Genomic DNA, 24,531 nt, shown 5'->3' with positions numbered 1-24,531 from the left:
ATCATAAAGATGTTCATACATCCTTTCTTTTAAGACACGTTCAGTCTTTCCAATATAAAATGATGAACATACCTAACAAAGAGCAGAGTAAAAACAAACAATGCAAGCAGAAAACTCAATGTATATAGACCCCAATTTTATTATAAGTGCTTTCAAGTAAACATTTTCAAACTTCAGATCTAACTCAAAACTACATGCATCAACTTTTAAAACTTTTCCTGATTACATGACCCACTAGTCCCCACTGGAGTCACTAGATCTTAAAGATACCATGAGCAAATATTCCATTAAAAACAGTCATCATCATCTCCTTTCAGCTTAGAGGACACCACAGCAGAACAACGGTCTGCAGAATGATTGGCAGTGGAGTTTTACAGTGCCGAGTTGCCAGCCCAGCACCCAACCTTCCCAAGAAGGCACTTACACACTCACACCTAGGGCCAATTGAGAGTGTCCAATCCACCTACAACATGTCTTTGGGATGTGGGAGGAAACCAGAGCACCCAGAGAAAACCCACACAACCACAGGGAGGACATGCAGACTCCACACAGAAGGCACTCCAGCTGAGAATCGAACCCGAAAACTTCTTGCTGTGAGGCAGCAATGCTAACACCTGCACCACAGCAGCCACCCATTCCATTAAAAACAGTAAACTACCTTAAAGTTGCTTTTTAAATAGCAGAAGACATTGCAAATGTAGTACAACAAAAGAAGGTGCCTGACATTCATTTAATACATGTCATGTTATGATCATTTCCAGCAGTTAAATTATTACTTTATTATAAAAGCTTAAGAACCATTGTGGCTATTGTTGTTATACCACTTCATTATAAAATTACTATAAAAATGCTATAAAAACTGCCACTTTTAATAATTTATATGAATAAACGTATAACCCAGTGTATAGATAGACATATCAAAGCCGTATGAAAAAAAAAAACGTAAAAAATATTAAAATTATATTAAAAAATGTACAAAAAAAGGACAAAAAAGCATTCCTGAGATCTTGTTGGATTTAAAATGCTTTGTTCATAAACTAAACTTTAACCTGTTATTTAAAGAAGCTGCACAACCCACCTAATTTCTTCGAGTTTCAAGTACTTTTAATCCTACATTGAACCCACTTGTGCATGTGTTCCAAAAAAATCTGTGAACTGGATATAAGATGTATGGGACACAGAAAGTGTCAGATTACACCTAATCTGTTTAGAGAAAGGAAAAAGCCTTACATAATATCAGAATGATGGGCCTAAGATTCATGGAGCCTGATAAAGGCGGACGCCCTGTCAACAAGGAACAGAAAGAATATTCCAGGAGAATTAAGGAAATGTTAAACAGTGTTTACAATGAATATTCAGAAATGAATTAAATCAAGCATACAGTAGGATCACTTCCCTTTTAAATATGTTTATAAAAGGAAAAATTAACATTAAAGAATTTTGCTACCTTAATAATATCGCTCCTGTGATGCCTACAATGTTTGGGATTCCAAAATTCACAAGGACCTTAATATCCTTCCTATGCATGCTTTTGTAGACAGTCATGGATCTATCACTCAAGCATGCGGTAAGTTTGTGGATTATAAATTAAAAGACATACTCAAAACTGAACCAGAAGTCTGCAAAGTCTCCTGGAAATTCTTAAAAAACATCAATAACATTACCTATGTGGAGACTGGCCTACTGATCACTATTGAGTTGGTTGATTTATACAAGGACATATCACATGAGGTGGGATTGAACTGGTTCCATGAGTTTCTTGAAAAGAAAGGCTTGAATAATGATCAAGCTAGTCTCCTGGAAGATTTGTCATAACCTGTCCTTACCAACAATTATACTTTTTATGAGGGACAATTGTAACATCAAAACCAAGGTGTGGCCATGGGAGCAAATTGTGGCTCCATTTATGCCAATATTGTAATAGCTAAATGGGAAGAAACCTTTGTGTTTAATAGCCCATTTCATAAGTCTGTGAGATTTTACACTGGATACCTGGATGATTTGTTTATCATCTGGTGGTATACTGAGGATAAGTTGATGGAATTTATGAACTGCATCAACTCAAGCATGAAGTTTTTGAAACTGATAATAAATAAGGATAAGATCAATATTCCTTATCTGGATTTTTTTGTCCAAGGACTTGAATAATGGTCATTATATTTTGAGGATTTATTGAAAGCCAACTTACTCGATCTCCTTCCTCCATTTTTTGAGTGTCCATCTCCTTGCTCAAAAGAAATCAGTAGTAAAGGGACAATTTGTGAGGACTGCAAGAATGGTTACCCTGGAGCAAATCTACTGGGAAGAGTTTGCTACTTTGGAAAATATGTTTTTAGCAAGGGGTTACCCAAAAAGAGTTTTTAATGGACATTAAGGAGGAAAGGGTGACAAAAAGGAAAAGGAATTACTACATCTGGATACTTGATAACAATGGGGCTGTTATCACTGAAATTGGTGAAGAAAACAACAATGTAACTGGTGATCTGGAGAGTGCCTTTATTATCAACTTTAACCAAGACCACCAGACTATACAATGGATACTTAAGAAGAATTGGTATCTATTTAAAGAAAACAGGGAACTTCTACAACTACTTCCAGAATGCCCTTTGGTGGTTTTCAGAAGAAGGAATAACTTAAAGAAGATGTTGGAAGGTACAATACTTAATTACAATGTAACTGGTAAAGTCTGTAGAATGTCAAAATGTGAGCAATGTTCTTTCTGTAAGTGGATCCAAGTGGGTGACTCTTTTTGGATAAAAAAACAACATGTTTGGGTTAGAGGAAAAATATGATTGTAACAGCAAAGGTGTGATTTACACTGCTCTTTGACAGGTATGTCCATCATTTTATATTGGGAAGACTGAATGTGTCTTAAAAGAAAGGATGTATAAACATCTTTATGATATATGAAAAGGTAAAATCATGAATGCCCTGGCTGAACATGTTACAGTATTCCATGACCATTATTTTTATTTTGTGATTGTTGAGTAGATCCACCAAGGGGCTAGAGAAGGTTATGGCACTTATTTCTAGAAATAAGTATTTTGGGAGCTGATATTTCAAGCTGATGTTTGGCCAGGCATTAATGAATGTATTTCCATTTTCAGTCTGTTAAAATTAAAGGCATTAAGAAGATAATGCAAGTCTGCCTTTAAGGTGGTGCTGGCTCAATGTTCACACTTTGATTGGCTGTTGAGGAGTGATGTCTTAAATAAATTCTTGGCCCTACTTCCTTGAATTTATCTGATGCAGTTTTATGGTGAAACAAAAGTGCTGATGTTATTTTAAACAATTTTTCTTAAAGAGTTTTTTAATGGTCTTATCTATTATACAGCATTTTTTGGAGATTTGCATCTTGTTATTCTGAACAGACCAGGGTTTGTAAGACATTGAGCTTTTATATCTCTGTAATTGTTAAACTTTAATACTTTCATGGGCTGAGACTGAAATTGTTCATTTGTTATCAGTGTTCACTGGTTAACAAATTTAAACAAATAAATCATTAAATTCAGTCAGTGAATATGCAATGATTTTTATGTACTGCTTTTGTTTCATTTGTCATTTGTAGCGAACATATGGCCCACAGGAAGACAACAGGTGTGCTGCATCAGTAATTTATTCCATAACACCCGATAGTGGAAAAGTTATAACCAAATTTAGCTAACATGGACATCTCCCTTTATTTGATTTAAGAATAAATGGGCTTGCAAAAAGCAGAATTTCAGTTTACTCATGAATTCTGGAACAAGATGCTAGCAAATTAAAAAGCTCAAGGGAAAAGTGCCTCAGCCACAAGTGAGTGACCTTTCTGTGGCCAAAGCTAATTCCTCAGACCAGTCATCTTTTACCTTTGGTTCCAATGGTGTAGTCCCTACAGATATCATGGAATGGGGAATAGACATATCCTTTACAGTGGTTAGAGTGCACTTATTGGGCAAGGGAGAGCCACCCTTAGTCTTGGGAAGGAGACTAGAATGCCACTCTGCTTAGCCATAAAGTTGTGTTTATCCCTAGGGAAGTTTTTCCTGACCAAAGTGGATCCATTTCTTCTGAAATTCCAGCAAAAAGCTTCTTCTGGTGTTATCTGTACAGAATTCTGATTTAGATTCTGGTGTTATCTGCACAGAATTCTGATTTGGATTCTGAGGACAGTATGATGATGTTTTGTCACAGCCTGCAATTTCTGTAACAGCCACCCCAAAAAGCAGACAGACTTTATAAAGTGCCACAGTTTTTTACGTTTCTATACACTCATTCCAGATCAGACCCAGCAGCTATTGCTTTAGTGAATCCAGCTGCTGCTAAACATTTGGTTAATACCAAACCCTCTCATTCTGACAAGGATGGAAAGGCTTTTGACAAATTTGGGAAAAATATATTATTCTGCAACACTTATCTTTAAAATTCTTAACTGTCTTGCTCATAAGCTGAAGTTTCTCCTTGTTTCTTGTGAGAATATAAGGAATATTTTGTCATCTGTTTCTTTTTGTGAGGAGAAATCTGGTTTCTGTAACTGTATTCTTGTGTGTCTGAAGTGAATACCCACTGTTTAAAATGTGCATATGATTCTGGTGATGCAACCTCCATGAGTTGCCACTGAAACTGTTATGAGGACATTTTCATGGCTGCATTCTCAAACCTTCCTTGAGGATGTCAAAAAATGACATTTTGAATTCTCCCTTGGATAGAGAACTTGTTTTGGATCTTCTGCTGCAGCGGTCACTAAAAAATGTGATGAAGATGAAAGCTGATTCAATTTCTCAGATTTTTTTTTATCCCTTCATTTCAAGTTTGCCTAGGGAATTCAGTGAGCCCTCCATGACTTTCTTTAAAATGCAAAATATATAATTTGAGCAAGCTACTGGTAAACATTTAAAAAGTAATGTCAGATTCAAAAAGCAGGACTACCCAGAACAAAGGACAGTTTTATAAGTCTGACTATATGAATGGTTTCCACTCCCTCTCTCTCAGGCAATTCTTTAACCTTTCCAGAAAGTGTGAGCCTTCAATTCTTTGGCAACAGATAGTTTCAGACATATAGGTTCCAGGAATAATCCAAGGTTAGAGTTTGCAGGAGTGTCTTTCCCTACTTTTCATGGGATTCCTCCTCACTTGTCAGACCAGACTCTTTTTTTCTGTCCTGATATTCTGCATGGGTTTGCTCAGGGGGTGATAGAAGCTGTTCCTCCTTTTTTAGGGGAAGGGTTTTATTCCAGGATGTTTGTGGTGCTTAACAAAGAAGATTCTTGGAGACCATTTCCAGATCTTTCCTTCCTGAATCATTCCTTCCTGAGCATTTTCTGGCTTGTTAAACTTGATTTCTACATTAGTAACTGTATTTAGAGCACAACCTAGAGCTGTTTACTGAATTTCCTGTTTGCACTTATTTTTAAAATTGTTTTTTTCTCAAAACTTGCATTTTATCTGTCTTTGGCCTAGCACTCTTGTGTGGGGTCATTTACTGCACTGTTATAACTTGTTGATACTTGTGAACCTCTGCTATCTCTGAAAAAACAAAAAAAATCTTGCTTTTTTCCCACTTTCTGAGATTTAAAAAAGTTCAGTTACAGGCTTGCTGTTCTTGAACTGTTTGTAAGTTTCTTGGAGGCCATTTTTTGCTTGGGCTAAAGGGAAGTCTCTCTGTTGATCAGTGGCAGTGAAAAACATTGAGCAGCCTGCCTGCCCCTGTGGGAGTGGTTACTGACTTGAAACTATAGTTTTAGTGGCCATTTTGGGTCAATTCCAAACTCCTTCATCTTCCTCTCTTAAAACCTGGTTGCCTCATGGTTTGGGCATGTTTTCAGGCTTGTTGGCTGTTGGTGAAGCACCCACCAAGAGGAGAAAATGCTGAGAGAAGAAAGGAGCCACTTTTGAGATTTTAAGTATTTTTCCTCTGTTTATTTGCTAAGTTTTTCTGCATAGCCACCTATTTTGAGCATTTTCTGGCTTGTTAAACTTGATTTTTGCATTAGTAACTGTATTTAGAGCACAACCTAGAGCTATTTACTGAATTTCCTGTTTGCACTTATTTTTAAAATCTTTTTTTCTCAAAACTTGCATTTTATCTGTCTTTGGCCTAGCACTCTTGTGTGGGGTCATTTACTGCACTGTTATAACTTGTTGATACTTGTGAGTCTCTGCTATCTCTGAAAAAAACAAAAAAACAAAAAAAAAAAATCTTGCTTTTTTCCCACTTTTCTGAGATTTAAAAAAGTTCAGTTACAGGCTTGCTGTTCTTGAACTGTTTGTAAGTTGCTTGGAGGCCATTTTTTGCTTGGGATAAAGGGAAGTCTCTCTGTTGATCAGTGGCAGTGAAAAACATTGAGCAGCCTGCCTGCCCCTGTGGGAGTGGTTACTGACTTGAAACTGTAGCTTTATTGGCCATTTTGGGTCAATTCCAAACTCCTTTATCTTCCTCTCTTAAAACCCTCTTTTGCGCGTTTTTGTGCATAGCAGAACAGCGGGCAGCGCCGCCTAATTGGGTTTAAACTATTCCTGGCTCCACAAAGTCTGCTCTTCACTTTTTCCCTTAGAACTTCTCTAGCTCTCAATTTAAACACCATATTCTCATTCTAAGGCCCTTCACTGGTCCAATTAAGTAATCCTACAAGTTAGCACTATTAAACCATCAGCACTACTTACTCTTATACTCTCTACGATTACCCTGTCCTCTATTGGTCCATCTTAAATTCAGTTTCCCTATATTACTCTAGCATGTCCAAAGGTCAGTCAATGGTTTCCTCTCCAGTCCAGCTGGTGAATCTGGGGATTTTGAAGCAATGTTGCAACTGTCTCATGTACACGGACAACCCTCTCCTCCTCCAAACAGGTTCAAATATATGTGAGAGATGCAACTATTTAGCCAAACTGGAGGCTGAGCTCTCTCTCATCTCAAAACTGGTGTAACCAGTCAGGAGGAGAAGGTAACCTCACACAACACAATTCCAGTATCACATAGTCCCACCACATCAGCGAACCAAACACATAAATACACAAAAACATACTCGGAGGCTCTAAATAAAAATCTACCTAAGCAACAGAGACCACCAAAGCAGACATCCAAGCAAATGCTACCTCAAAACAAAACACGCACAACACATAGCCCACAAAGTCAGTGTGCCAAGCAGCTACAGCCCTTAAGGCTGAATAACACACCTGAAACTCTTGTAATAGGTGACTCTATTGTCAGACACACTGACGTCCTGCTCACCAGGCTGAATAAAGAGAAGGTCACGGTGAGCTGCCTGTCGGGTGCTAGGATCCGCCACACAACGCAAGCACTCAGGTCACTCCAAAGCAAATACAAATATGACTCAGTCATTGTACATGCTGGTGTGAATGACCCGAGACGTACTTCCTTGGACTACATGAAAAAAGACATAGAGGAGCTCTCTGATCATGTAGCCCAGGCTGGTATGACCCTGACCTTGAGCAGCATCTTACCCTCATCTAGAATGATGCCACAGTACAAAGACAAAATGATCGATTTTAACAATTGGCTAAAATTTTGGTGTCATTCAAAGGGGATCCAGTGTCTGTCAGCCTGGGATGACATGCTCGACAAGCCACGTTGCTTTGCTAAGGACGGCTTGCACCTGTCACCACTGGGCTTTCAGATATTGGCAAAGGCTCTTGCCACCCCCATAGTGCCTTTTTTAGGCAAGGCTCAAAAGTCAAACCCACCCCCATAGACAGCACAAGGAACAAGAAACTAAGGGTAATGCTGCTTAACGCCAGAAGTCTTAACCTCAAGATGCACACACTCAAAGCTCTCCTCAGTATGGAGAACATCGATATCTGTGCAGTGACAGAAACCTGGTTCAAGGCTCCAGAGAGCACCTCAGCACTACCAGGCTATACCTCATATCATGCTTTTCGGCCCCAAAACCCGGACCGAACCACAAAAGGAGGGGGAGTTTCCATATTTATCAAGGAAATCCACACCTCCAAGTTAGTGGCATTGCACGAAGTATCGGAGACCATCCATGTGCAACTAACAGTGGGCAAGACTGCTTTACAGTTTATAGCATCCTACAGACCACCCTCTCAAAGTCAGGAATCCCACTCGGCTTTCCTGAAAACACTGGAGAACATGAAGATCTCTCCGAACACCATTATATTGGGCAACTTCAACTTACCCAAACATTGACTGGGAGCACTACTCAAGCCCCAGCACCTTAGCACAAAGGTTCCTGGAAATTATAAACTCAGATGCTATGGAACAACTAGTCACCACTCCCACAAGAGGGGACAACATACTAGATCTGATCATTACCAACATGGGGACTCTATGCTCCACACCAGAAGTATATCCCTCATTGGTAAGATCAGACCATAAATTAATTTCACTGGATGTCCACATCCCGACCTCACCCCCAGCCCAGAAATCCACAGTGAAAAACTTCTCAAAAGCGAACTTCTCACTTCTCAAAACCGAAGTGGAATCCTTCAAGGCCCCAGGGCCGGTGGAAACTACGGCCCAAACTGCAGAATCCTATATAAACACATTCTATGGACATCTCCAGGAATGCATGGATCATGCTATCCCAAACAAAACCAAGACCCAATCATCCAAAGACAGGCATCCAGTCTGGTGGACCCCTGCCATAAATAAATTATACAACAAAAGGAGGAAGCTACTACATGATAGAGCAAAATCCCTAATAGGGAAGGCATCTCTGATCAGTACTAGCAAAAAATTACGATCCTTCATAAAATCCTCCAAGGCCAGCTCCGAGAGAAAAATTGCACAGGACACCAAAGACAATCATAAGGCTTTTTTCAGTTATGTTAGGAACCTGGGATGCAACTCCCAGACTTGTTCTGAGTTGATTCTAAACGACAAAAAATACACTGAACCCACAGACATCGCCAATATCCTGGCAAACAGGTTCAGTGCAAACATCTCCCCCCCCTCCCCCCCAAAAGAGCAAGTATCTACTCCCACAGAGGGCTGCCTCCCAAACATCTCTGATGCTCAGGTGAAGGCTGCCCTCTCCAAAGCAAAAAACACTACACTGCTTCCATGGGACCAGATGGCGTCCCAGGTTGCGTCCTACATGAACTCCAAGAGGAACTAATCCCTCAAATAAAACAGCTATACAATCTCAGCCTCACTACAGGATATGTGCCCACAGAATCGCATACAGCAACAGTGGTCCCACTCCACAAAGGTGGAGCCTCTACGGACCCTGGAAACTATCGCCCCATAAGCCTGACTAGCTTAGTCTGCAAGGCTATGGAGAGGATCATCATGGAGCTCATAAACAAAGACATTGGGGACCTACAGACACTAGATCCTACCCAGTTCGGCTTTGTCAAGGGCAGATCCTGCCTTTTGAACCTGGTTGACTTCTTCGAAACAGTCACCAAAGCCATAGATGAAGGGAAGGTAGTCCACACAGTCTATCTGGACCTTGCAAAGGCATTTGACACAATACCCCACTCGAGCATCATAGATAAGCTATCCAGCTTAAATATAAACCCCTATGTCACAAGATGGGTCGCAAACTGGCTCAAAGACAGAACCCACAGAGTGAGAGTTGCTGGAGCCATGTCAGACTCGAAACCGGTCACAAGTGGCATCCCACAGGGTTCTGTCCTGGGACCACTCTTGTTCGGTATATACTTTTCCGAGGTACAGGCAAACGTGGGAGGACTATGGCTCACCAAGTTCGCAGATGACTGCAAACTGGGTGCCATAATCGACTCTCCAGCTCACACAAACATCCTTCAAAAAGGTCTCACAGAGACAGATAACTGGTGCCAGCGCCATGCTTTAAAGCTAAATGCCAAAAAATGTATAGTCATACCCTTTGGCAAAAACAATGTGCCCACAAATTACCACATAGGCAGAAACCCATTAAGTACAGAGAAAGTTATTAGGGACCTGGGGACCCAAGTTGATAGCAATCTCTCCTTTGAAAACCACATTGCCAAAGTGGTTAGAAAGACCTTCTACATAGCCCACCTCATCACGAAGGGTTTCACATCCAGATCAAGAGAGGTAATCGTGCCTCTTTATTCATCCCTCATCAGGCCCATCATAGAATACAATGCCCCTTTTGGGATGTACATTACCCGACACCTGCAGCAATTAGAAAGACCCCAAAAGTATCTCACCAAGAGGATCAAAGGTCTCAAACAGATGCCATATGCTGCTCGGTTAAAAAAACTCCAGCTCTACTCAGTTGCATACCGCCTACTTCGAGGCGATCTATGCCTGACATACAAAGCTATGTCAAATCCAGAATTAATGGACATGCTCCACCTCAGTAAATCTAAATCCCTTAGAGCCACACACTCGAGGGACTTGAACCTCAGCACAGAAATAAATAGAACTTGCTGGAGGGACAGGTTCATAACCCAGAGGCTCTCTTTGCTCTGGAATAGAATTCCAGTTCATGTGAGGCAGAGCACCTCACTGAATCTCTTCAAGAAGAATCTCGATAGGTATCGTAGGTTTGTCCCAGGGATTACTCCCGTGTCACTATTAGACAGAGGCCCAGTAAACTAAACCTTAAAAAGGGCACAGTATACTCAAATCAAGGGGTGGCATAAGCCATACAGAATCGGGCTAGGCTTATAATTGCCCCAGGGCAGATAGCCTAGTATGAACCTATGAACCTATGAATCCATTGTGATAGTGCCCATATCAAAATGTCGCTTCACAACTTGGTACCCATTATTCCCCATTTGAGTTTTCATGTGGCCTTAGATTTATAAGGTGCATATCAGCATATTCCTGTAGAGCCAGATTTTAGATGTTTCTTAAGGTTTTCTGTATCTGGATAACATTATCAGTTCTCTGAATTACCCTTTGGACTATCTACTGCTGCAAGGGTTTTCATAACATGCCTGGCAGTTGGCTTAGAGGATTAAGGAACTATTAATAAGCTGTTTCCTGTGGTCTACTGGCACAAGGTTTGATTCCCTCAACCTCCACTGCCTAACCATGTGACTCTGAGCAAGTCACTTAACCACTGCTCTCTGGCTGAGTCTTCAAAAGGTCCATGAAGATCAGTGCTCTACACCAGAAAACAAACACAAGTAAATAGATAGCCTACTGTACAGTGCAAGGTTTTCTCATTTTCCATAGTTAGATGACTTGCTTATCTTTGCAGAGTCTTTTACAAAAGTGTCACGAATCTCACATAAATAAACAAATAGATAGATAGCCTACTATACAACGCAAGCCATTACCATTTTCCATAGTTAGATGACTTGCTTATCTTTGCAGAGTCTTTTTCAAAGTGTCAGGAATCTCAGTTAGGTAAGGAATCTCCTTCACAGGTTCTGACTCCAAGAGAACTTATAGAAGTCTAACTCTTTCTCACAGGATTGTTTTCTTGGGTTGTCTCCTGTACACCTCAGTTCAAAGAGCTTTCTTCCACAGGAAAAAAAAAAGATTTGTATTTAGATCTCTTACTGATTTTTTTTCACTCAGAAAATCATCATGGTATCTATGGTACTCATGATATTTCTTGCAATATTCCTCAAGAGAAAAGAACGGTGGTGCATGAAATCTCTATGGCCCCAGCATTGACATTGAGAAAAGGTAGATTTGTGGTGGAAAGACCAAACTTCTCAGAATCCATGTCTCCTATTCTCCCTTTTTGCTCCAGCACATTCGATCACCACAGATGACTCAGAAATTGCTTGGGGAGCAGTGTCTATGGAAATAAATGTCCAAGATCTTTGGAACAAAAACTGTAGACCAAACCACATAAATAAAGCAAAGATGTTAGCTCTCATTTCTCTCAAACATCTGTGGTCCTTGGGACGCCTTTAATTGTTTTAAGATAAAACTACTGTAACGTGGTACATAACAAGCAAGGGCTGATCCAGATCTTATCCTCTAGGCAGATTAGCCATAGCAGCCTGGGATATAGTTTTTCAGCACAATCTCACAATACTACATACTGAAAGAGCAAAACTGTGTGGCAGATGAGCTGAGCAAGGACCAGGATATATCCTCATGAGTGAAAACTAAATAAAGAGGTCTTCCAAGAATTGATCCAGCTGTGGGGGACACCTCAAACAGATATTTATACATTCACCACTCACAACAATCAGGTGGCATAATTCCACTCCAGGACTCCATGCAAGATGGCCTAGAAGACAAATGCATTTTCTTTTTCTTAGAGAGGAATGTTCCTGAATCCTTTTCTACCCCTTTACACTAATATCCAGGGTCATCCTGAAGACTTAGAAAGAATCCCAGATCATTGTTACAACTCCCTTCTGGCCTAGATGGGCAATTACCACAAGTTTCCACACTGGATATGCTCATACAAGACCAGGGGTGTTTGATTTAGCCCAATCCTAAACAAATACAATTGACAACCTGGATGATAGACATTAAATACCTTTTTTTCTGAGGATGTGCAGCAGGTATTAATGAAGACAAGAAAGCCTTGTATTAGCCTATTAGAAAATCATATATTAGTAAATGGAAAAATGTTTTCTAATAGGTGCCAAGTAAAGAACGACCACCCATTTAGACCTAGTGTTTCCCTGTGAGTTGCTATCTGATCTTCTTCCCTTTTGGCTGTTCCTATTAGGGGTCGCCACAGCGGATCATCTGTTTCCATTTCTTCCTGTCCTCTGCATCTTACTCTATCACACCAACCACCTGCATGTCCTCTCTCATCACCCATAAACCTTATCTTAGGCCTTCCTCTTTTTCTGTTATCTGGCAGCTCCATCCTTAGCATCCTTTTCCCAATATACCCAGCATTCCTCCTCAGCATATGTCCACACCAACGCAATCTCGCCTCTCTGACTTTGTCTGCAAACCGTCCAACCTGAGCTGACCCTCTAATATACTGATTCCTAATCCTGTCCATCCTTGTCACACCCAGTGCAAATCTTAACATCTTTAACTCTGCCACTTCCAGCTCTGACTGCTGCCTTTTTATCAATGCCACCGTCTCCAACCCATACAACATAGCTGGTCTCACTACCCTCTTGTAGACCTTCCCTTTCACTCTTACTGGTACCCGTCTGTCACAAATCACTCCTGACAGTCTTCTCCACCCATTCCACCCTGCCTGTACTCTCTTCTTCACCTCTCTTTAATACTCACCATTACTCTGAACTGTTGATCCCAAGTACTTAAACTCATCCACCTTCGCCAGCTCTACTCCCTGCATCCTCACCGTTCCTCTATCCTCCCTCTCATTCACACACATATATTCTGTCTTAGTCCTGCTGACCTTCATTCCTCTCCTCGCTAGAGCATATCTCCACCTCTCCAGGGTCTCCTCAACCTGGTCTGTACTCTCACTACAGATCACAATGTCATCTGTAAACATCATAGACCATGGGGTCTCCTGTCTGATCTCGTCTATCAAGCTGTCCATCACCATTACAAATAAGAAAGAGCTCAGAGCTGATCCTTGATGTAATCCCACCTCCACTTTAAATGCATCTGTCACTCTCACTGCAGACTTCACCACTGTCACACTACCTGATTTTATTTTTGATTATTTTATTTTATTTATTTTGATTTGATTTGATTTGATTTATTTTCATTTTGATTTTGAGTTACTATCTGATGGCTTGTCTTATTTCTCAATTAAGATTCAGTAGATAGTCATTTCAGCATGTCTGCCCATGGAGCTCCCCTTTGATTGCATCTTCATGTGAAAAATGTTATTGAAAGGGGTGTTGCATAAGAAGCCTCCTAGGAAACAGGTAGTCCTCCCTTGGGATCTTAATTTTGTGTTAAAATAATTAATTCTTGCTCCATTTGAACTGGCTCATCATGCTAACTTGAGGTTCTTCCAACAAGCAACACCGAATGTAAAGTGTAAAAGTTTAATAAAGTACTTTGAAGCGCTTTTCATCTGCAAAGTATGCAGACTTCCTCAGAAACATGTATAAGAGTTACAAACACTCCTTATAAAGGAGGTCACAATTACTTGATACTAAAAACTTCAATAAAACAATTGAACAATAAGTATCCATAGACACAACCCCTCAAGTCAATTAACTCCACCATCATCCTAAAAGGAATAAAGAAAGTTACAATATCTAGCTCTAAAATTGTAAGTTTAAGAGCTTCCACGAGACAGACCTCACAGAAAAATGTATATATATATATATATATATATATATATATATATATATATATATATATATATATATATGGGTCTGGGTTACAACATCGACAGATGACAAGACTGACAGCGAAATCACCGACGCCAGAGGATCGACGGATGAAAACACCGACGCGGAGAACACCGACATGGGGAAAGGATGTGTAAGTATGCGGTAGTGATGGACGTTAGGGTGCGAGTAAGGTAAGTGTGCGATGTTGACGGTCTGTAGGGGTAGGGGTGGGTTAAGTGAGTTAGGGTTAGGGCGCGGGTTAGGTAAGGGTGCAGTAGTGAATTGTTTTGGGTTAGGGGCGGGTTAAGTGAGTTAGGGTTAAGGCGCGGGTTAGGTAAGGGTGCAGTAGTGAATTTTTTTGGGTTAGGGGCGGGTTAAGTGAGTTAGGGTTAGGGCGCGGGTTAGGTTAGTGTGCAATAGTGACGGACCTTAGGGTTAGGGTTTGGTTAGGGTTGTGGATAGTTGTGTATGTAAGGTTTAGTGTTTGTTTGTTAGGATTTAGGTGTGCTTGTGTTGTGTGTGTGGTTTTTGGTCAGGGAATTTGTTTTGTTTATTGGTTGTTGTGATGATGTGTTGAGTGTGTGCGGTGTCGTGTTTGTGAACTGTCGATGATGTGGTGTCGGTGATGTCATTGTCGATGTTATGTGCTGTCGATGTTATAACCTAGAACCATATATATATATATATTTGTATAAATTCTAAAATTAAGTATACTAAAATAAAAAACCTACTAAGTTAGAATCAATAAATCCTCATCAAAGTAAATAAACTAACAAAAGTGTATCCTAAAAAATATACGTGTATATATAAAAAAACATATTGCAAATACAAACCAAATACACTTCACTAGCAAGCATATATTAACTTACAAATAGTACATACAAAAAGCATTTATATATGCTGGTACTACAAGTTGCTCAGTGTATGTTAATACTGGTAATATTTATATTCTATTGTATGTATAGTACTAAATTGGTACTGTAAATAAAAATCCATTACGTTAAATATTGTAACATTATAATATTAAGCCCATCACTGGGCTATCTCTGCAAACTTCTGAGTTTTAGGACACTACTAATTGAACATGAATCATTCAGTCCTGGAAAGGAATACGCATTTAGTCTAATTTGCCATTTAAGTTCTGATTCTTCTAGTAATAAAGGTAAAGGAGCACCCCTCTTATTTTCAAGTATTTGGTCAATAACCAAAAACTTGAAACTATGTTCATTATAACTACAAATATGTTTAGTCAGTGCATTCTCCTGTTTCTTCTTCATGATGGCATACTGATGCTCATAAATTCATTCACGTAGTTTCCACTCCGTTTACCCACGTAAAACACAGAGCATCTCTGGCACTTAGCTAGATAAACAACCATTCTAGAGTTGCAACTAGCTCTACATCTCAACTTATATTCCCTATATTGTACTAGAAATATGTTACTTTCTTCAATGTGCCTGCACTGGTTGCGGTTTTGACATTTAAACGTACCAGGTGTCCTTAACAAACTAACACAAGGTTGTTCTAAAATCGTTTTCAGATTTTTACCTCTCCTAAAAGTTACCTCTGGGCGTGCTCCTACTTTAGCGTAAACCATGGGGTTACTTTTAAATAAGCCCCAATTCTTACCAATAAGGTCAATGCAGTGGTCATACATGTCATAAGTCATAGTAAGCCTGGGGCCCAAGTTGCTAGTATTGATAGCTTTACTGAATGAACTAGTCAATCTAGGCATATCGATGACATCTATGTTGGCCCCACTGTCAGTTAAGACCAATTTAGCGTTCAAAATGGGTTTGTATATCCCATTCAACATTTTGTTCTTAACTTCATTAGTCAAGTTAACTATAAGGTTTAACGGGTAACCTCTGTGTAAGAATATATTCTTCAATAATTCACACTCACGGTGGAAGTCATCATCCAAGTTCACTATACGGGCCGCCCTAACTAGCTGACCTTTAACTACCGAACGCTTCTGGTAGTTAGGGTGACAACTACTGAAGTGTAAAAAAGAATTAGAGTATGTATTTTTTCGATGTACACTGGCCACATAACTTTTTAACTCCATATTTTTAGCCAACCAAATATCAAGGTAAGCTATAGCTTCATTGCTATATGTTGAGGTAAAACGTAAAAAGTCAGTGGAAGTATTGAACAACTCTAATAAGTTACCAACTGTTTCATTGCCCTTAAGTAGGATAAAGATGTCGTCCAAATAACGAGTATAGAATGCTATATGTGACATCAGTGTGTCCTTGGAAAAGACAAATTCTCTCTCCCAATGGGCCATTACCATGTTGGCTATACTGGCCCCACAAGGAGAGCCCATGGTGATCCCAACCTCCTGTAAATAAAAATTATCACCCAACATAAAGTAGTTATTGAACAAAATTATTTCAAGAAGTTCATTAACTAGGGAAATTTCGACAACAGTGGCTCCGTTTTTCTTCATCATAAAGCTCACCCATTCTATTTCTATGTCCTGAGGGGATACAAGTATACAGGTCCTTTACGTCAACCGTAAGGAAGTTGTTACTAATGTCAAATTCTATCTCGTCTACCTTCCCTAAAAAAGACCAGGAGTCCTTACAAATTTGATGTTCAAATAACAAATATTTTTGCAGGACCGAATCCACAATCTTTGCACATGCGTGGGTAGGTGAGCCACGTCCATCAACTAATGGTCGCATAGGGGGGTACTCCAGATCCTTGTGGATTTTTGGTATACCACACAGGTATGGGAACCTAGGATATGATGCAATCATAAAGTTGTAATATTCCTGATGTATTCTACCCTCAATAAACATATCCTCTATACTGTTTCTAATAATAGTATACGCCCTGTTAACTTCAGATCTAGAACTCAATTCGTATGAAGTGTTGTCTAAATGTTTTAACATACGTTCAAAATAGTCGTTGCTGTCAAATACTACTACACCCCCACTCTTATCTGGCTTACAGATCCGAATATTGTGTGTCCTAAAATATTCTAAATACTCTTGCTCGATTTTGCTAATGTGGTCATTATTATCAGCGTGAGGATGGTCAAATCTCTGTATTAAGTCTAGTTCACACATCTGTTCGAAAATCTGAACTAATGGATGCAAAGGGGGGATTGAAAGTACTAGGAACTCTAAATGAGTTAGTGTATGTGTTATCTGAATTTCCTCCCAACATCAAGTTAAAATTCAGTTTACGTGCATACACTTTAACATCCAAAATTGCTCTAACCATATCAAATTTTTGTTTAGGAACATATGTGTGACCTTTAGACAGAAAGTCAGCTATCTCACTAGAAATAAAGACAGAGGAAAAATTGTATACTTTAAAATCACCAGTGGAGTTAGTAATGATAATAGGTGCTACTTCCGTACACATAGAAGAGACACCATTTCCACCATTGTTCACAAGTAAGTTAACAGTAAGGTCATCACTAGTTTGACTAAAGTTCTCGCTCAGACAGTCCTTATGTCCAAAACAGGGTTCCTTCAAGCTCACAGAAGTTCGCCTAGTACAGTCAGGAACACTTATCAAGTTCTGCGTTTCCTGAACTTCTGTTTGCTCGTTTTGTTGGAAAAGTTGTTTTGTTGTTTGGGAATAGCTCCCAAACGACTGCTGTCCCGAAAATTCTGAGACTTACTGTTAAGATTCTGCTGCCCTTCATTACTATATTGTTGGTTGCGATTCTGAAGTCTTTCACTCCTCCTGACTTCAGCTTCAGGTTGTAAATTAATGTTGTCTGAATCACCATTAAGACTGTGCTGTGTTGTTAGAATTAAATTGACTCTTAGCATGTGTGTTTGAATTGTTGTTAGACAAAAGGGCCCCATTACTGTCTAAAGACTGTTTCTGCAAATTAAACGAACCTTGCCAAATTTGTGACACCAATGGGATAGGGTAAGCAGTACCTTCCCTATAAGCTTTACAGTCCCGTTCAAGCTTCTTTACTTTATTAAATTTAGGTCTTTCTCGTGGAAGCTCCTAAACTTACAATTTTAGTTCTAGATATTGTAACTTTCTTTATTCCTTTTAGGATTCCTTTTTAGGATGATGGTGGAGTTAATTGACTTGAGGGGTTGTGTGTATGGATACTTACTGTTTAATTGTTTTATTGAAGTTTTTAGTATCAAGTAATTGTGACCTCCTTTATAAGGAGTGTTTGCAACTCTTATACATGTTTCTGTGGAAGTCTGCATACTTTGCAGACGAAAAGCGCTTCAAAGTACTTTATTAAACTTTTACACTTTACATTCGGTGTTGCTTGTTGGATGCCCTTTGGTTTTGCCGGGTCCTGTGTTGTGTATTAGTAGTTTTTTGTTTATTTGCATCATCTGAACTTGAGGTTCTTGACATGGAATACAGTCTTACTAATTGCTCTGACCTCTGCAAGAAGAGTATCTGAGTTTCAAGCGCTCATGATGGGTCAACCTTATTTCAGTTTCTGTGATGATAGAACATCATTAAGAACTCATTGTTCATTTATACCTAAATTGGTATCAGAGTTTACCTCAATCCAAAGTATCCATCTTCCTGTCTTCTTTACAGAATCTAAAAATGAGGAAAAAAGCATATTCTATGTCATAGACAACTCAGATACCACCCAGACAGAACAAAATCTTTCAGAACTTTTAGTTGTTTATTTCTTGTGAAGGTAAGAAAATAGGATAACGTGTCAAAACAGACTATTTCAAAAATGGTTGTCTCATGCTACTACTATACTCACCACAACAAATACATTCCAGGCAGGGCCAAGATTCATTCTACCAGGGCCTTGGCTTCAACTGTGGCTTTTTGGTGAGAGTTGGATTCTAGAACTATTCTAGAAGCAGCAACTTGGTCCTCTGTACATTTTTACAAAGCACTATAAAATGCTAATGCGGTTTTGCTTGCACCATTCTGCAGGGGTCCTGGACTCTCATCCGGCCTTCTTACAGTCAGTTTAAGCTATGGTAATCTACCCATACAGCTTAGGCTATTGCAGCAGTGATCCTTATGAAGAACACAGTAGAGCAGTGTATATGTAAACTTAACATAACAGTAGATTTGGAATTATCACTGCTGCATTAGCCACTCCCTCCCCTTTAATTTTGTAGTTTTATGCCATAGTGTGGACTTTTTATTGTTGTATTCCTAGCATTGTCCTCTAAAGGCTTTAGCCTCCCTTCCACTGTTGGCATGAAAGCTGTGAGGGGCTTGACACCCAAACCTTTTAGTCAGTTCAGCCTGAGCTAACAGCTTGGGCACATGGAATGTACTCTGAAAGCTTCAAACAGGGTATAACCCTTACAGCTTATACTACTACAGCAGTGATCATTTGAACATCTATTGTTAAAATAAATTTACTTACACAACTGTACTTTCACCAGGAATTAACCAAGCTCTAGAACATCAATGGGACATGCCCATTCAAGCATAGATACAGAGGTTAATACTGAGGTTAAATGAAGTGCAGAATGATTGAGAGGGGAGGTAAAGTCAGGGAGAGGTAAATTTCATGAAGACAAGGAGCCTTTACTCTCCCTGGAAAGTGACAGGGAGAAATTCAGAGTAGGTTGTAGGAGAGCCACTACTTGATGTTTTGAATTCAGAAAACTAATCACTGAGAGAGAGGGAGAGAGAGAGAAGAAGCAGGAAGACAGCATTTCTGCATTGGCCTGAGAGAGAAGAGGTTTCCAGATGAAAATGGGAAGCCACTGACATGCACAGGAAATTCCTCCTATAGAAATAGGCACTAAGAAGTATTTGAATGCTATATAGTTATAAAGTAATATGGGCCAGATACTGTATATCAGAAGGGAAAGATCAAGGTAGTCTAGTTACACTTATGATAAATAAATTACATGCTATCCTTCTAAGAAAGAAAACAGAAAGGCAGAAAGAGTGAGAGAACTAAGGAGGCAACAAGCATGTCTTAATAATAAGGTCAAGACTTCTCATTTCTGAAGTAAGCTCTTAAATCTGTTTTATAAAAGAGAACCAATTGCTTGGCTTTATTTTGTCTGACTCGTATCTGAAAAGCATCCAATGGTGTCTTATGATTTACTGTGCAACTATTGTGCAGCTATTTGTTAGGAGATGATTTATTTGGATTCATATTTTATTTTCATACTTCTGATTTTTACAGTTTGTTGGAAGAACGGGACAGATTGTAGAAAGGCAAACTGTAGACCTCCCAAAAACAGTGTGCGTGTTTGGTTCACGTCATCTGAAGAAGTTTTGTTGTAAAATAAAAGCGCTAATATTGCATTTTAAGTTGTTGAGCTGGATTTGTTGCGATATCTGTGGCCTTGTGAGTGTTTTTTTTATCAGTCTGTCTTCTGTTTTTTGTTTGGTTTGGTTCCAGTACGCTATGGCTGCAGGAGGGTTGACAAATACCCAGCTACTACTTTCGGAACTGGATGTTTTTTCTTTGCAACATTCTGTAGGGGATCTTACCCTACTAGTTCAACAGCTGACTGAGTGAGTTGAAGGTATTTCAGCTTCCCTTCACCCCCAGCCAGGGAGGGTGTGTGACAGAGCCAACAACTTCCGTGGTGGTTTCTTTTAACTCCACAACTTTTATGACCTACGGTCCGGATACGGTAGCAGGAAGGGATCCTGCAGATAATGATACTATGAGAATCAACAGTACTGGTAACATCCCAGTATTACATGACTGGCTTCATGGTGATTTCCATTTTCATATAGGGCAACCCACTACTACTATTTCCCCTTCTAACATTATGGAATACCTGGATGAATTTGATTACAAACTTATTAAATACAAGAAATTACAACTGGAGAATGCATTCCTGGCTGAATGTATAAAGGAACTTCGAATACCAAAAGGTCTGCAGTCCTGGCATTACCCCACAGAACTTATAAAAGATTAAAAACCAAACTGCTAAAAGGAACAAGATTGTAGGACTAATTATGTTATATGACAGACTGTGTAACGCATAAAAAAATTAAAAAGTATTTAATATCTCCACATAGCAAAAACAACACAGTTAATAACAACATAGTATGTAAGCGCTTTTGTCTTGTCAATGCCACTGTCTCCAACCCATATAACATAGCTGGTCTCACTACCCTCTTGTAGACCTTCCCTTTTACTCTTACTGGTACCCATCTGTCACAAATCACTCCTGACAGTCTTCACCACCCATTCTACCCTTCCAGCAGAAGAGAGCTTGGTTTATACAAACCAATCTTAGATCAGAAAGGACTTAGTTAATTTAACATTACACTAAGAGTTAGTGATCAAGAATGTTTTGGGTATTCTTTTGTGACAACATTCAACATGGAAAGTGATATTAAACGTACAGTACATAAAAATTGGGAAATCATTAGAAGTGACTTGGAGTTAAGGGGGAAAGTGGATATTAGACCTAGCATTGTTTATAGAAAGGACATTACTTTAAAAATTATATTAGGGCACCCAGTTCCACGCAAAAAAGCATAATGAACAGAGCAATGCAAAAATGTGGCCATTGTGGTTATTGTAAGCATATTTTAGTGTGTGACAACTTAACTATTCGTGATTATAACATTGCTTTGAAGGATAGGTTTAATTGTCTATCTAAAGGAGTTGTAATCTTTAAAGAGATAAGAATAGTTTGTCTTAAACAACTTTTGAACCAAACTGTATGTATGTATATATATATATATATATATATATATATATATATATATATATATATATATATATATATAATGTATGTGTGTGTGTATATATATATATATATATATATATATATATATATATATATATATATATATATATATATATATTTTTTTTTTTTTTTTTTTTTTTCTTCACTGCATAACCTTAGGTATGAATGTAAGCAATTGGTTAAAACCAGAGGTATTCTGGGATTGGCTCATATGGTGGGTTTGTCTATTCACCTGTATTTATTGGTTGTTTTTAGATGATGTATTTTAAATTAAGTATTTAAATGAGTTTAATTAATTGACTTCATTTGTCTGATGAAGTCTTGCATTTAACAAGATGAAAGCGCTTACATATTGTGTTGTTATTAACCATGTTGTTTTTGCTACGTGGAGATAGAGTGAGTATTCCTGCACTCTTGTTCCTTTTACCAACTTATAAAAGACTCACCCCTGCACTTGGAATTACTGAAGTTATTTGATTGGCATGGATGTGAATGCATCCAGGTACTTATAAATTTCAATAATAAATTAACAGAGGAAGTAGTGGGGGACATTAATGCTTTGAATTACTTAATTACTCATCATTTGAACTTTGAACAGCATAAATTTGATTATGCTAGGATCTTTAAAAGTATTGATGAGGAATTACAAAAAATAAAAAATAGAAAAGCAAAAAAAAATTAAAGAGACAGGTTACCCTGTCCCAATCATACAGCATATTATGAATCCCCAGTTTCTCAAGCATGGGGACCCAGATTTGGGACACACCAAAACACCACTGTTGGTGTTCCTCCACTTACACCTATGAAGGGTACTTCATTTATGAACAATCGACACAGTGATACAACTAATACTGAGAATCCCCCTTTGGACCCCCCTTTACCCCACTGTTCAGAGAGAATACAGGTGAGGCAGCACAACAACTACTGGATTCAGTGTTTCCAGACAAAGCCACCTCAGAAGGGTCAGACATGGTGGCAGAACCACAAATCCAAAAATAATAACTTCTGACAACCTGCCCTTGTGTTCAAATGATTCACCATGCATATTAATCACCAACAGTAAAGGGGATTTTACAATATAGAATTACACTACTCATTATATACGTTCAGAATGTGCAGATTTGTTTGAATGAGGACTAACTTTTGTTCCCACTGAACATGCTAGTGTGGCAAAACTTTTAATGGACCTCAAACAATACATAAGAAAGCTGAACCTGAATATTTGTTTGATACCCACACCATTGTCCCAACACCCCTAGGACATGTAGCACTTACAACCCTCCAGTTCATCCTACAGTGCGGTGTTTATCAAAAATTTGTGAACTGGACTTTCGGTCATTATTGAAAAGAAACAAACAGAACTCAAATATTAATGACAATTTATTACCTAGGGAGAAAAAGCTATTAAAAGAAATTAAGTGACCAAAATTTGAAACTTATGAAACCAGACAAAGGTGGGGGGGTTTTGGTGATGGAGGCACATGACTACAAGCAAAAAATGCTTGATATGCTTTTGGGAATTACCTATAGTAAAGTGTCACTAAACAAACTAAACACAGCATACAAAAGGGTGAGGGGCACACTTAATGATTAATTCATAGACAGACAAATCGGTCTGAATGGATACAATTACTTGAATTCTATGGCACCTATCACAACTTCAATCTTTGGCATCCCAAAAGTCCACAAAAATATTGAAAAGTCACCGAAGAGACCAAATGTGGATGGCAGAGGTTCAATAACATACCCATGAGACAAATTCCTTGAAGAAAAAATTAAAACATCTAGTTACCCAAGAAAAACACATTTGTAAAGACTCTTGGGATTTTTTTGGGGAAAAGAAATCAACTTGAGTTTAATGAAAATTACTTACTTATTACTGTTGACATCAAGCACTTGTATACTGTCATCCCCCATTTGCAAGGTATCAAATGTTTTTTAGAATATTTAGCAATGAAGGGTGTAAGTCAGGATAATGTAAACACCTATGAAACTTTAATTGAAACTGTGTTGAAAAATAATTATGTATTATTTGAACATGAGTACTATAACCAAGTTACAGGTATATCAATGGGCGCTGCATGTGGCGGGCTCTTTGCGAACATAGTTATGACAACATGGGAAAACAAATTTGTATTTAATTTTTCTCTGTTTACACCAATAATCTAGCCTCTGCCACCAAACATGGCACACTCATCCAATACGCAGATGACTCGACCATCATCTGCTCAGCCCAGTCCCTACCTAAACTGCAAAAAGTCACACAGGAAGCCTTTTCCTCTGTTGAAACATGGTTATCCGATGCCCAATTAATACTCAACCCAAACAAAACTAAACTACTCATCTTCCAACCCACCAAACATACTCAAAACAACTCTCACTTTAACATCACAGCAAAAGACAACACCACTATATACCCAACTGAACACACCAAATTGCTAGGAGTGGAAATAGACAATAAACTAAAATTTGACATTCACATATCCATGACCATAAAAGTCCACAAAAACTAGGAGCATTATACAGAAATAAACAATTTCTCACCAAAGCAGCAAAGATTTCAATAGCAAATTCCCACCTTATCTCCACCCTACTTTATGCCTCTCCAGTATATACCAACCTAAGGCAATGTGATCTAAACAAGCTAGAGACCTGATACAACAAAATCGCCAAATTCGCCACAGGGGCATCCTACCGTAGTCACCACTGTCTCTCACTTGCTGAACTGGGCTGGCTTGAACTCCCTCACCTCCTTCAGTGG

At 38.8% G+C, this 24,531-nt stretch overlaps 1 protein-coding gene across 1 annotated transcript in view; it reads left to right on the top strand.

Annotated features, from left to right (window-relative positions):
* SGCG (sarcoglycan gamma) overlaps positions 1 to 24,531 on the top strand; it is a 1,610,081-nt gene that overhangs the window by 938,216 nt on the left and 647,334 nt on the right. The gene's annotated exons all lie outside the window — the stretch shown is intronic.

This window comes from Protopterus annectens, chromosome 5.part0 (genome assembly GCF_019279795.1).
Source record: "Protopterus annectens isolate FY-2018-M chromosome 5.part0, PAN1.0, whole genome shotgun sequence".
NCBI classification, from domain to species: domain Eukaryota; kingdom Metazoa; phylum Chordata; order Ceratodontiformes; family Protopteridae; genus Protopterus; species Protopterus annectens.
The sequence above is the reverse complement of the archived record's forward strand: the minus strand, read 5'-3'. Positions and strand labels throughout refer to the sequence as shown.